Genomic DNA, 12018 nt, shown 5'->3' with positions numbered 1-12018 from the left:
TCTACTCCTAAAACTACAGGCATTTCAAAAAGAAAGTAGTTGCCTGGCAAACCCAGGGAACACTGGCTGTTTTATTATCAGTTCTCTCATTCTTTGGTCCTCACATTCAATGAAGGACTTTAACTCAGCCTTAAAGGCTTTACTGTAAACTAGGAATAATGACTATACCTGTGTCAGAAGGTGATGATGAGGATTAAAAGACTTAACTTATACCAAGTACTTCAAACAAAGCCTGAAATTCAATAAATGCTATATAAGGGTTAACTTTTTTATTTATAAATTCCTTATGTATTTTTTAAGATCTTATTTAAATTCATTTGCCAACATATAACACACAGCGCTCATTCCATCAAGTGCCCTCCTTAGTGTCCACCACCCAGTTACCCATCCCCCCACCCTCCTCCAGGGTTAATTATTATTATTATCACTTTACTTTGATATAGGTTTAGGTGGCAAACTCAAAGATTTCATATTACCCAGCCATTAAAAACATGCATGAGAATTTAATGCCTAATATACAATATTGGGGACAAAAACTCAGAAACAAAGCTATATAGTTTCAAATACGTTTTACACATGTAAGCAGTATATCAATCTCAATTATATTTTAAAAGAGTCCATAAAAATATTGGAAAAAATCTACTGAAATGTTAACCGCAGTTGGATTTGGGTGTGAGACCTTAGATAAATTTCTCTTTTGTACATTTCCTTCAACTTTTCAGGTTTTTTTCTACAATTAGTACGTGTTTTTATAATCAAAAAGAAAATACTTCAGAGACTCTAGCTCAAAGTCCAAATAGCTTTCATCTTGAAATGTGACATTCTGCAAAGCAGGCAATAAAACAGAATATAGGAGTGGGTACGGCAACACACCTCATTTGCATAGTCATGCAGATAAGCCAACCACCTAGCAGGACTATGGTATTTCTGACTTTCTGATCTTTCTGTGCCACTTCACAACTGCTGAAAATGGGGAATTTACCTAAACTTTTGATTTACTTCCAGCCTCAGGAGGGCAGACTATCAGAGATTACCTGAAACAACCCTGGACACAGACACACCAGCTCAGATCCTCCTGCCCACACCTCAGCCATGGAAGTCAGGTAACAGTACTGGCAAACATGCAGGATCCCTACTATGTGCCAAGCACTGGGAGTGGAACAGCATCTCATTTAATCTTTCCCAACAGCTCTACGATACAGGCATTATCATTGCCCCTTTTCACAGAGAAGGAAGCTGAGAATTTAAAAAGCACAATAGCTGAACTATGGAAAGAGCCCAGATGTCCACCAACAGATGAATGGATAAAGAAGATATGAGGGTGGGGGAGATGGATGATAGACAAAATGGAATATTACTTGGCCATCAAAAAGAATAAAATCTTGCCATTTGCAATGACATGCATGGAGCTAGAGTGTATTAAGTTAAGTGAAATAAGCCAGTCAGAGAAAGACAAATATCATATGATTTCACTCATATGTAGAATTTAAGAAACAAAACAGATGAACATAGTGGGAGGGAAAAATAAAATAAGATGGGAAAAGAGAGGGAGGCAAACCATAAGAGACTCTTAACTCAAGGAAACAAACAGGGTTGCTGGAGAGGATGTGAGTTGGGGGGATGAGGTAACTGGGTCACGGGCATTAAAAACACTTGATGGAATGAGCACTGGGTGTTATATGCAACTAATAAATCACTAAATTCTACCTCTGAAACTAAAAATACACTGTATGTTAATTAAATTGAATTTAAATTAAAAACTTAAAAAAAATTTTTTTAAGTAACATTACCGTTCTATCCTATGCTCTCCTTCAGGGCAAACTCCCTTCAAGAGTGTCCATATTGGCTGCCTTCAAATCCTCTCCTCTCATACTTTCTTAGGCTCATTCCTGTCACATTTTTACTCCCACCATTCCATCAAGACGGTGCTCGTCACAGTCACCAATGGCTTCCACATTGCCAAAGCCAGTACTAATTCTGAGCCTTTACCTTGCTTGTCCTTGCTTGTAGAAACACTGTCTTCACTCAGGCTCTCAGACTTCCATCTCTCTCTCTTGGTCTAACTTCTACTTCTCTGACTGCTCTTCTCAATATTTTTCACTCATTTCTCCTCATCCTGCCCTCTAAACACTGGAATGCCCCAAAGTTCAGTCCTTGGACCTCTTCTCCATCTCCCCCCAACCCCTGTCACCTCATGGAAACTCACAGCTCCAAACATCATCTCTACACTGATTACCCCAAAATTTCTACTTTCAGGCTGGACTTGTACCCTGAACTCCAAACTCAAATATCCAACTACCTATTAAATACCCACCTGCGTACCTGCTAGGCATCTTAAAATCCATATGCCTCACATGTGAGCCCTTGAATGCACCTCTCCACCCACACACACACAAAACATCCTCTCCCTATAGTTTCCCTATCTCAGCAAATGACACCTCCACCCTTCCAGTGGCTCAAGCAAAACACCTGAGAGCCATCCTTGTCTCTTCTGTTTAGAGATTCATGAGCAAATCCTGTTCATTCTACCTTCAAAATATGTTCAAAACCCAACATTTTTCCCACCTTCTTTGCTGCCCTCTTGGTTCCAGCTGCCAGCACCTCTCACCCAGAGGATTGCGCTGGTCTCCTGGCTTATGCCATATCTTCCTTTAAGATGACTCCTACCTCACTCAAAGTCAAAGCCAAGGTCCTCAACAGCAGTCTACTAGCCCTGTATGATCTGGCCCCACTCCCTCTATGATCTATTTCCTACCACTCTGCTACAGCCACGCTGCTCCCTTGCTACTCAGTGGACAGAACAGGATGCTCTTGCCCCAGGGCCTTTGCATTTGCATGTCTCTAAACTTAGAAGAGACTCTTCTCTCAGAATTCCACTTGGCTCATTTTCTCACTTCTGGATCTCAAACCAAAGGTTCCCTTATTAGTAAGGCCCTCCCTAATCACTGTATAAAATAGTAACATTCCCCTATGTACTCCTTTTCCTCTTCACCCACATGACTTTTTCCTATGGTATATATTACCACCTCATATTCTGCAATATACTATGCATATTGCTATACTGTTTTTTTTAATTGTCCCTCTCTGTTCTTACCACAGTCCCCACTAAAATACTGACATTTTCTCCATTTTGATCACAGTCCCTAGAATACTGTTTGACCCAGATTCAATAAATATTTATTGAATGAACAAGCAAACAAACAAATAAGCCTGTTCAAGGCCATCTGGCTAATAAATTCTGGTGGCAGGTTTCAGACCTAGACCTTGTGTCTCCAGATCCCACACACATCCTATCTACATTCTCCTGCCTCTGGTTGCCAAGACATGTTGCCTGACAACCTTACAAAATCAGAAATATCCAACCAGTATGCAGCCAGGTAAGAAGTCGGTATGAGGCCCAATGTGGCTAATAGAACCAAATATTTAAAATACAAGGTTTGTACCAGGAAATTTAGGACATATGATCATGATGCTAATAACATGCATCATGTAACACAGCTTGGATGAGTTCAGTATTGAGAGAGTGGTCCAGGAGCTGATCTCCATGCAGACCATACTGCACACAAAACCCCAGCAAGCATGTAACAAGGATTTACCCTTGACCTCAAGAAAGCTCAGAAGACACAAGGCAGATAGGCCAACACAAATCTACCTTTACTATCAGAGAAATAGTCCAAAACCCTGATCCTACCAACAAAGCCACTATCCCCTACTTCATCCCTCAAAGACTGGATTGACAGTCACCTTCATCTTCTCTGCTCATTTCCTGACGACCCCAGGCAGCATGGCATAGGGTATTTGCACCACATTATGCCCAAATCCTTTGCTTTAATTGGTCCTAGGCATTTCTATTTTTAGCTTCTTTCACTTATTTGGTTTAAAAAGTTAATCTCTGCATGATCCAATAGGAGTCCAGAGAATAGATAAGATAGTGAGACTAATCTACAGCATTTGTGTTTAACGGTTAGATATTAATTGACTTTTTTTAAGTGTGTAAATCGGTCCATATTCAGTCTTTGTAATCTGTTCATTCTCATTAATGGAGGAGCAATACTCATCAACAGCTCTATACTACATATCACCTTGTAAAACTATAGTCCATTTATTTTTTTAAATAAAATAGATTTATCACGATTTGAAATAAAGTCATTAAAATAATAATTAAAAACACAACTACAAGCACAATAAAAGTTCCATGATAATAAACCACATTTTAATGTATACTAATTCTCCTAATGATTTACTCTCTACATTTTACAGGGTCAAATCAATGTCTGTACAAAAAAAAGAAATTCAATTAAATTCTATTCACTGTATCTTTCAAGTGAGTCTATTGTTTGCTTTTGTTTCCTATCAGGCCATTTGTCAGTTGTTCTAGCCCAAGATTACAAATAGGAGGGACATGGCCCCATCAAGGTCAGGAGAAACACGTCCAGATCCTACCCAATCCACCTTCACCATCTCCTGTTCATTTGTCATTTGTGACCTTGCTCAAAGAGGGGAAGAGAAGGAGGAGGCACCATACTCCCGCACAAGCCGTGGGCCTGTGGGCTCTGACTCACGTGCCCTCCCCTCTTATACTCAGCCAACACAGGTACCTCTGTGCAGAAGCAGAAGCCACTTCTGCCAGCAATGGCAGCTTGGAGCTCAGACTGTCCCTCTCTGAACTTTCTCTTGCCCAGAAACATACACACAGGCAGTCCTCCCCTTCTGAAGAATATCCTGCCTGGGTGCTCAGAGCCAAAGAAAGCACATCTGCTCCCCAGTCCCTTCTACCAAAGCAAGTTACTTACCAAGTCTTTAGCATGCCTGAGTGATTTTTCTAGAATTCACACGTACATACACAGACACACAGATGATTTCTATGCTTGGGGAAAATGGCAGGTACTGACAGTTTGATGAGATAGAAGGATGGAGGGTGGAGGCAACTGGGGAGGATATGTCTGCCTGTCCCCTCCCTGCCACCAACAGAAAAGGGCATTGCCCAGTGATGTGCTGGAGCCAATGTATGGAGACAGTGGTCCTGGTCCTGGGCTGGGTCTGAGCTAAATGCCCCTTTTGTTATCACCACTAGGGCTCACTGGGCATGACATGACCTGCATATCAGAGATAAAGCCAGCTTCTCAAAAGGCATTTGTTGTGCAAAGCCCAAGGAGCATTAGCATGCAGAAAGGGAAATGTGACCCCAGAGGCTCACTCTAGAGTCATAGGGAGTCAGCAGTGACCACTAGCACCAGAATCCACCCACTTTTCAAGTAAGGGAAAACACATTACTGAATGAAAATTATTTACTTCAGGCTCCAACATGAACTAATGAGGAACCTGAAATAAGGCCAGGAGTGTGGGGCGGGGCAAGGTGGGAACCCTCTGGGCACCTGTGGGGTAATAAAAGGAAAAAGAAAAAAGAAAAATTAAAAAGAAAAGGCCATAAGTGGCTATTTAATATCTATGCTTTTCTTGTAAGTCTAGAAAGTCTAGTGCAACATATACATTTCCTTTCTGGAACCTTCCTGGCTCCATGGCCATGATGTCAGGAGAGCCCATGGAGCCTCCTTGAGATGCCCCCAAGTGAGCTGCACTGATTAAGCTATCTTCCTTTCCACTGACACAGGAAGAAGGGGTGCCTGTGACCCCCGAAGCTGTCACATCCGGGAGTTGGCCAATCCAGGCATTTCCAGGCCCTGCCTGCAGCAGAGCCCTCTTCCTCCAGAGAACAAAGGGTACATATTACCCAGGAGCCTCACTTCGACCCCAAGGAGCAAGAGCATCAGAAAAGGATGAATGAGCAGGCTGGGGGAGGCCAAGGAAGTGAGCAGGAAGTGGCAGAGGTTCTCATTAAACAAGACGGCCTCATGCTGGTGCTAGGCTTTATAAGTCTCAGCTGCACAATGCTTTTTAAAATATAGGTGCAATTTGGGCCTGTGGTTAATACTGTTTAATTTTATTTTGTACTGTGTAATATTTTCCCAAGCTGGGCCTAGAGTACGTCTAGAGTCTCACTCAACTCCAGACCTGGCTGGCCTGGCAAATGCACCTGGTCAGGCAGCTGTGTGCAAGTCCTTGGCTGCCCCACACCTCTCAAAGTCTGCAGCCACACAGCGATGATGCTGTGGGCCAGGCTCTCCTTGGCTGCTCCCCTCAGCCACTGACTCAAGATCTATCCTGCTGGCTGGCCCATGATCCGGTTCATTTGTTTGCACCTTCAACAACTATTTATTGCCTCCTCACTCTGTGCCAGGCAGTCCGCATCCAATTTTTGGTTTGGAAAATATGATCACTGTGATCCTCGTGGAAAGGAGTGAACTTCTAAAAGAGAAATTGCAGATTCTAATCTTGGTTCTACCACTTCCAAACTAGGTGACCCTGGGCAAGCCACTTAACATCAGAGTCTCCTTTCTGTCCTCCAAGGGTCTCCTGAGATGAAGCAGGAAAGCGCTCTGCACAGTGCATGGAACAAGGCAGGTGCTCAATAATTGATGACTGCTCCTTCATGGCTAATGTAGACAGCCTTCGCCAGTTCTCTTTGGGTTAAGGGAACAATCAGGGAAGAAAGATGTTATGTGAAATGGGAAGACAACCCCCATAGGACACTGGGGGCCTAGCAGGCCCATGAGGGCAAGGGCAGTGGGTGTCTGAAACCTGCCTTTCCTGCCTTTTGGCTGCGCAGGAGTGAGGCCCGCTGCCACTCCCGCTGCCCCAGGGGCTCTCCAGCAGGAGAATGATGAGGGACAATGCAGAGGGTCCATTCGCCCTCTCCATGAAAACAGGGCAATAACTCCACTCAGCTGAAACACCCCATATCAATTAAATGCCAATATGTAAAAAGAAGAGGAAGAAAATGTTCATGTTCAGCATGCTAAGAAATAAGAAAGGAACTCTGTCTGTCTCAGGGCAGTCTCTGAAAGGGCCAGAGGGTCCTCTGTGATGGGGAGCTGCCAGCAGCTAATCAGGATCTAGAGAGCTACATGGGGCCCATGTTCTGTAGCCATGAATTTTTCTGAATCCCAATAAAGTACATTTTACTTTATCTGTGCAGATTATTTATAAATGGATTTTTCAATAAAAAAAAAAAAAACAGAGCTTAGGCCATATGATGGATTTTCCTTGGCACCTCCTTCAAGACACTTTCATCCCTGGCACCACCAGCCTGGTCCAGTAGTATCTGCCCGGATCAGCCCGAACTCCCCTCAGGCCACTGATTGGCTTTCAATAATTTCTCAGAACCCCGTGAGTAGTCACTAAATTTAAAGTCCTATCCTTAAAACTCACATTTAACTCAGTAAGTGCTTACTGATATCTTACTATAGGCAGAACACCAGGCGACCCAGGCGCTGTGCAGGAGAGAGGGGATGCAAGACAGAAGCAAAGATTTCCTGAAGCACTGGCAAGTTAGAAAAGGAAGCACTTTTGCATGAAACTGAGTGCAGGACAAGGAACATGGGAAAGGGTTGAAAGGAGGCTGGTGTTGACAGTGTGTGGATTGAAGAGAGAAGCGTCTATATCAACAAGAATATGTCTGGCTGTGAGATCACAGAAAATTGAACCTAAACCTGACCCAAGAAGGAAAATGCATTATCTCATGTCCCAGGGGGTTTGGAGGGACGGGTGATGTCACTGACATCATCGGGAACCTGTGTTTGTTCTTTCAGCTCGGACGCACTGACCTCGGGCTGCACCCACATGGCAGCACTTGAGTGGCAGCTGGGAGGTCACAACAGCTCCCTGAAGTCATCAGGTTCTCAAAGCCCAGAAGAGTGAACTCTCACACCCCCTTGAAAGAGCTAGGAAATTTCTCCCAGCTCTCCTGCACATCCCACTGGCACTGAGTCAGTGACAGCCTGCCCCTAAACCAACCACTAGTCGTGATGGGTTAGATTGATCCAATTTGACTCTCCATGGCTAGAAAGAGACCTGGCCTCTCCCCAAAAATCTGGCCATTGACACCTGTTAGCAAGAAAGAAGACGGGGACTGCTGTTGAGCAAACAATCAAAAAGCTGCCCCGCCTGGAGAAATTGACCTTTGGCATTAAGCTACCAAAATATACACACTTAGAAGCAGGGCGCATGTCTGTTTTGTTCTCTCTATACCCCCTGTGAGTAGCACAGTGCCCCGTATTCAGTGGGCACTCAAATGTTTGATGAATGAATGAATGCTAAAAGTAATCGAGGGACTGTCTAGAAATAGAATATAGAACATTCAAACCCCAGTCAGGTCTCAGGGAATCAGGACAGCAAATAGGATCACAGAGGTAAAGGACACAAATGCGTTCTCCTAAACTATGAACCCAGGGCACCTCCCAGATGACAATTTTGTCCAGCAAGGAAGCAAAACTTTCTTTCTCTCAATTTCACCTATTAATCAGATGAAATGAGCCCCAGATGCTCCCCCTGAGATATTACCAGGCTAAGGGAGGAAGGCGGCTATCACATGGCACAGATATCGTTAGCATCAAGACTTTCAAAAGGATGCAACCTTTTTATTCAAGTAGTCAAATGGATCTTTAGCTCGTTTGCTCTTTTTTTGTAAGATTTTATTTATTTATTCATGAGAGACACAGAGAGAGGCAAAGACATAGGCAGAGGGAGAAGCAGGGTCCCTGCGAGGAGCCCGATGTGGGACTTTCTAAGATTTTTTTTTTAATTTTTTTTTTTATTTATTTATGATAGTCACAGAGAGAGAGAGAGAGAGAGAGAGAGAGGCAGAGACACAGGCAGAGGGAGAAGCAGGCTCCATGCACCGGGAGCCTGATGTGGGATTCGATCCCAGGTCTCCAGGATCGCGCCCTGGGCCAAAGGCAGGCGCCAAACCGCTGCGCCACCCAGGGATCCCCCGATGTGGGACTTGATCCCAGGACCCCAGGATCACAACTAAGCCCAAGGTAGACACTCAACCACTGATGCACCGAGGTGTCCCTAGTTTGCTTCTTCTTTAACTAGTGTTGTTCCAAGACGAGAAAAATCTGTTCCAACTATTTTCAATGACATGCCCTGCTTCTCAATAATCAGTGTATGTACACAGACAGATGTACCTTTCATGCTTAGTATGCCCAGGTGGAGAAGCCCACCTAAAACCAAACAGTGCAGGTGGAGCCAAGGACAACACTGGTGAGGCTGTCACCCCCAGGAGAAGAGGAGCCAACAGGGAAGGAGGACATGTTTGGGGTGTGGCAAAAGGCCAGAGAGAGAGATGACCCCAGGCAAGAGTGGGGCCTAGAAACAGAGGCTGGACAGGAAGCCAGCAGTTAGGACACCAACCAGCATGAAGTCAAGGTCGGTGGCCTCGGCTTCTCCCACAGAAGTCAGTCTGTCCTGTCATAGGCATGACAGGCCTCATTTCTTTGGCCAAGATGGGTGATGCTGAACCACTCCAGCCAACTCAGACGCCCTTGACAGAGTCAAACAAGTGCCATGTTCTTCTCTACTTCCTCTTACTCAATCTAAGTACTGCTACACTTCCCAGTGTAGAAGGGCGGTGGACATTGATACACACACCTGAGGCCACCTGCTCCTTGAAAGGAGAAAAATCCTTCTCCAGGTTGGAAGAAAAAGTATCTCCCTGGTTGGTCTTTACTACATTCAGATTTGAGCTTCCACCACCAGTCCAGCTCTCTCTTCTGAATCCCTCCAACCCTACTGTCTTCCCTCCTGTGGCCACAGAGAAGCACCCCACCCCAGGCAGGTCAGGTCCCTCAAGTGTTGCTCTGCATCTCATCTTCTCTCACCTTCTCAAGCTTTCTCTCTTCTGTGTCATCCATTAGCCAAAATTCTTCTCCCCGTCCTCTCTCTGGCCCTCTCTGTTGATTCATTCCACTCCTATCGCTCCTGTCTCCTCCGTTTTTGCTAAACTTCTCCACAGCCGGTCTACCTTCAGACCACCAAATCCAGTCTGGCCTCTTTCCCACGTCAGCTTCCCAGCGGCCTTGCACAGAACTGACCACACACCCCCTGCCTGCCCCACCCTCCCTCTCACCACCGCTATCACCACCTCCTCCCTTCCCCAACCCAGGACTTTGAACCCTGCAGGATCCTGCCTGCCCTCCTCACTCCCACACCTGCACTCTCCTGAGGCATCTTAGCCTGGCTCATGGCTTGCAACAGCACCTAGTCTAGTCATTGGCAAAGAAACTTACTTGTCTGAGCTCCTGATTCCTGTGCCCAGCTGCCTCCTTGGACATATAATAAACATCTCACATTTAACATGTTGAAAATAGTCTTGTTTTGCCTCCTTAAACCTGTTTCTCCTCCTCGATATACTGCACTGCTCATCACCTGGTTACTGAAGTTGAAAACCCACAAATTCTTTGGTTCTAAGTCTAAGGGCACCTCAGAGCTGTGCACTGCTCCTCACCACCACTGCCAGGCCCCTCCGGTCTCACCTGGACACCTGCTCAACACCTGCTTACCAGGGACAATGGTGCCTGACCACACCCTGCCACATCTCAGGGCTCTCTTCTACTGCCCCCCCGCCCCCTCCCACCATGCCCTCCCTCACTTACCACCACCTCAGGGTTTCAGCAGCCAGTGGGCTTTCCTTGGCCCTGGACCACAACAAGCCCCTTCCCATCCAAGGCCCTTTGTAACTTCAGTTCTTGCCACCTGATGCGTACCTTTCCTAGCACTTCCTAGGCCACCTTCCTCCCTCCCTTCCCATCCCAGCTCCTCAGGGACTAGCCCCCGGAGCATCCCCCGCAGACCACCACTCCCTTCCACAGCACTTCTTACCAAGGATGTGGTCATGACTATCTATTACCTGATGGCTTTGGGCTGAACCACGTCCCCATCAAATTCCTCTTGAAGTCCTCATTCCCCATGTGAGGCACCTCCCTCATGATGGGATTAGTGGTTTGATAAAAGGAAGAGAGAGACAGAGACAGAAACAGAGACACAGAGAGACAGAGAGAGCTCTCCCCACCATGCCAGGACACAGTGGGAGGGTGGCCATCTGAAGGCCAGGAGGCAGGCTCTCACCAAAACCCAAAGTGGCCAGCAGCTTGCTCTTAGGCTTCCTGGCACCCAGGACTGTGGGAAAATCACTGACTTGTTGAAGCTGCCTGTCCCACAGTATTTTGTTACAGCAGCCAAGCTGACTAGTGCACTGATTTACTTTCCTTGCTCCCTCACTAGCATGTAAACTGCAAGAGCAGAAAATGTCTCTGGCTCTTTCACCATTATGTTTGCTCCCCCGCAAGCAGGATGCCCCACGGGGACAGGAACCCAAAGGGTATGACTGTCACACTGGCTCCCGTTTTGCATCTACAACCTGCTGTTTTTTATGAGAAGAAAATGTCTACTACTTTAAATCTAAATCCAAATGCAAATTAGAGCCAGGACGTATTTCAGATCCAAAACATGTTTAAAACCACAAAAAGGGAGGAAGGGTTCATGCAATGGTATTTCTTCAGAAGGAGTCTTTCACTGCAAGAAGGGGAAGCTTCTGTCTGTCCCTGCCTCCTGTCTGCAATGCAGCTAACCCAGCCTTTCCTACGGCATGCGCCACAGAACGTTCTCTCCACAGATGTTCTCCCAAAATAAAGCAAAAAGGATGGGGAAGCAGGGGGAGGAGGTAGAAAGGTGCTTGTGGTCAAACTAGTTAGTGAAATGCTTCAGACAACCGCCCCTGGAGGCTGTGCCTCAGCACATGCTTGAAGGCCTTGTGGTACAGATACCCCCGTGACTTTCCACCAGCACTTTGAGACTGGATCCGGCTTGCTCTTGAGGTCTGAATCACGTCCCCAAACAGATATGCTTGAGTCCTAACTTGGTACCCGGGAATGTGAGCTTATTTGGAAATAGAATCTTTGTGGAGGTGATCACGCTAAGGTGAGGTGGTACTGGGGTAGGGTGGGCCCTACAGAGGGCACAGCTGTCTCACGTGCCTGGCCATGTGCAGACGGATGCACCAGGGAGGAGGCCATGGAAGCAGAGACCAGAGGGATGCAGCTGCAGGCCCAGGAACGCCAAGCATCACTCACCTCCACCGGAAGTGAAGATGAGGCAGGTTTGTGTCTGCTGGCCCTG

General features: G+C 46.0%; 1 protein-coding gene across 13 annotated transcripts in view; it reads right to left on the bottom strand.

Annotated features, from left to right (window-relative positions):
- Positions 1-12018, bottom strand: part of CAMTA1 (calmodulin binding transcription activator 1) — an 848163-nt gene that overhangs the window by 583083 nt on the left and 253062 nt on the right. The window contains exon 1 of one of the 13 annotated variants that reach the window (XM_038537833.1): positions 4794-4922. The exons of the other annotated variants lie outside the window; for them this stretch is intronic. The gene's annotated coding sequence lies outside the window, so the exon portion shown is untranslated. Of the gene's footprint in view, positions 1-4793; positions 4923-12018 lie in introns of those variants that run through there. 13 annotated transcript variants of the gene reach the window in all.

Source organism: Canis lupus, chromosome 5, assembly GCF_011100685.1.
Source record: "Canis lupus familiaris isolate Mischka breed German Shepherd chromosome 5, alternate assembly UU_Cfam_GSD_1.0, whole genome shotgun sequence".
NCBI lineage: Eukaryota > Metazoa > Chordata > Mammalia > Carnivora > Canidae > Canis > Canis lupus.
Note: the sequence above shows the minus strand (reverse complement) of the source record. Positions and strands in the feature narration are given on the sequence as shown.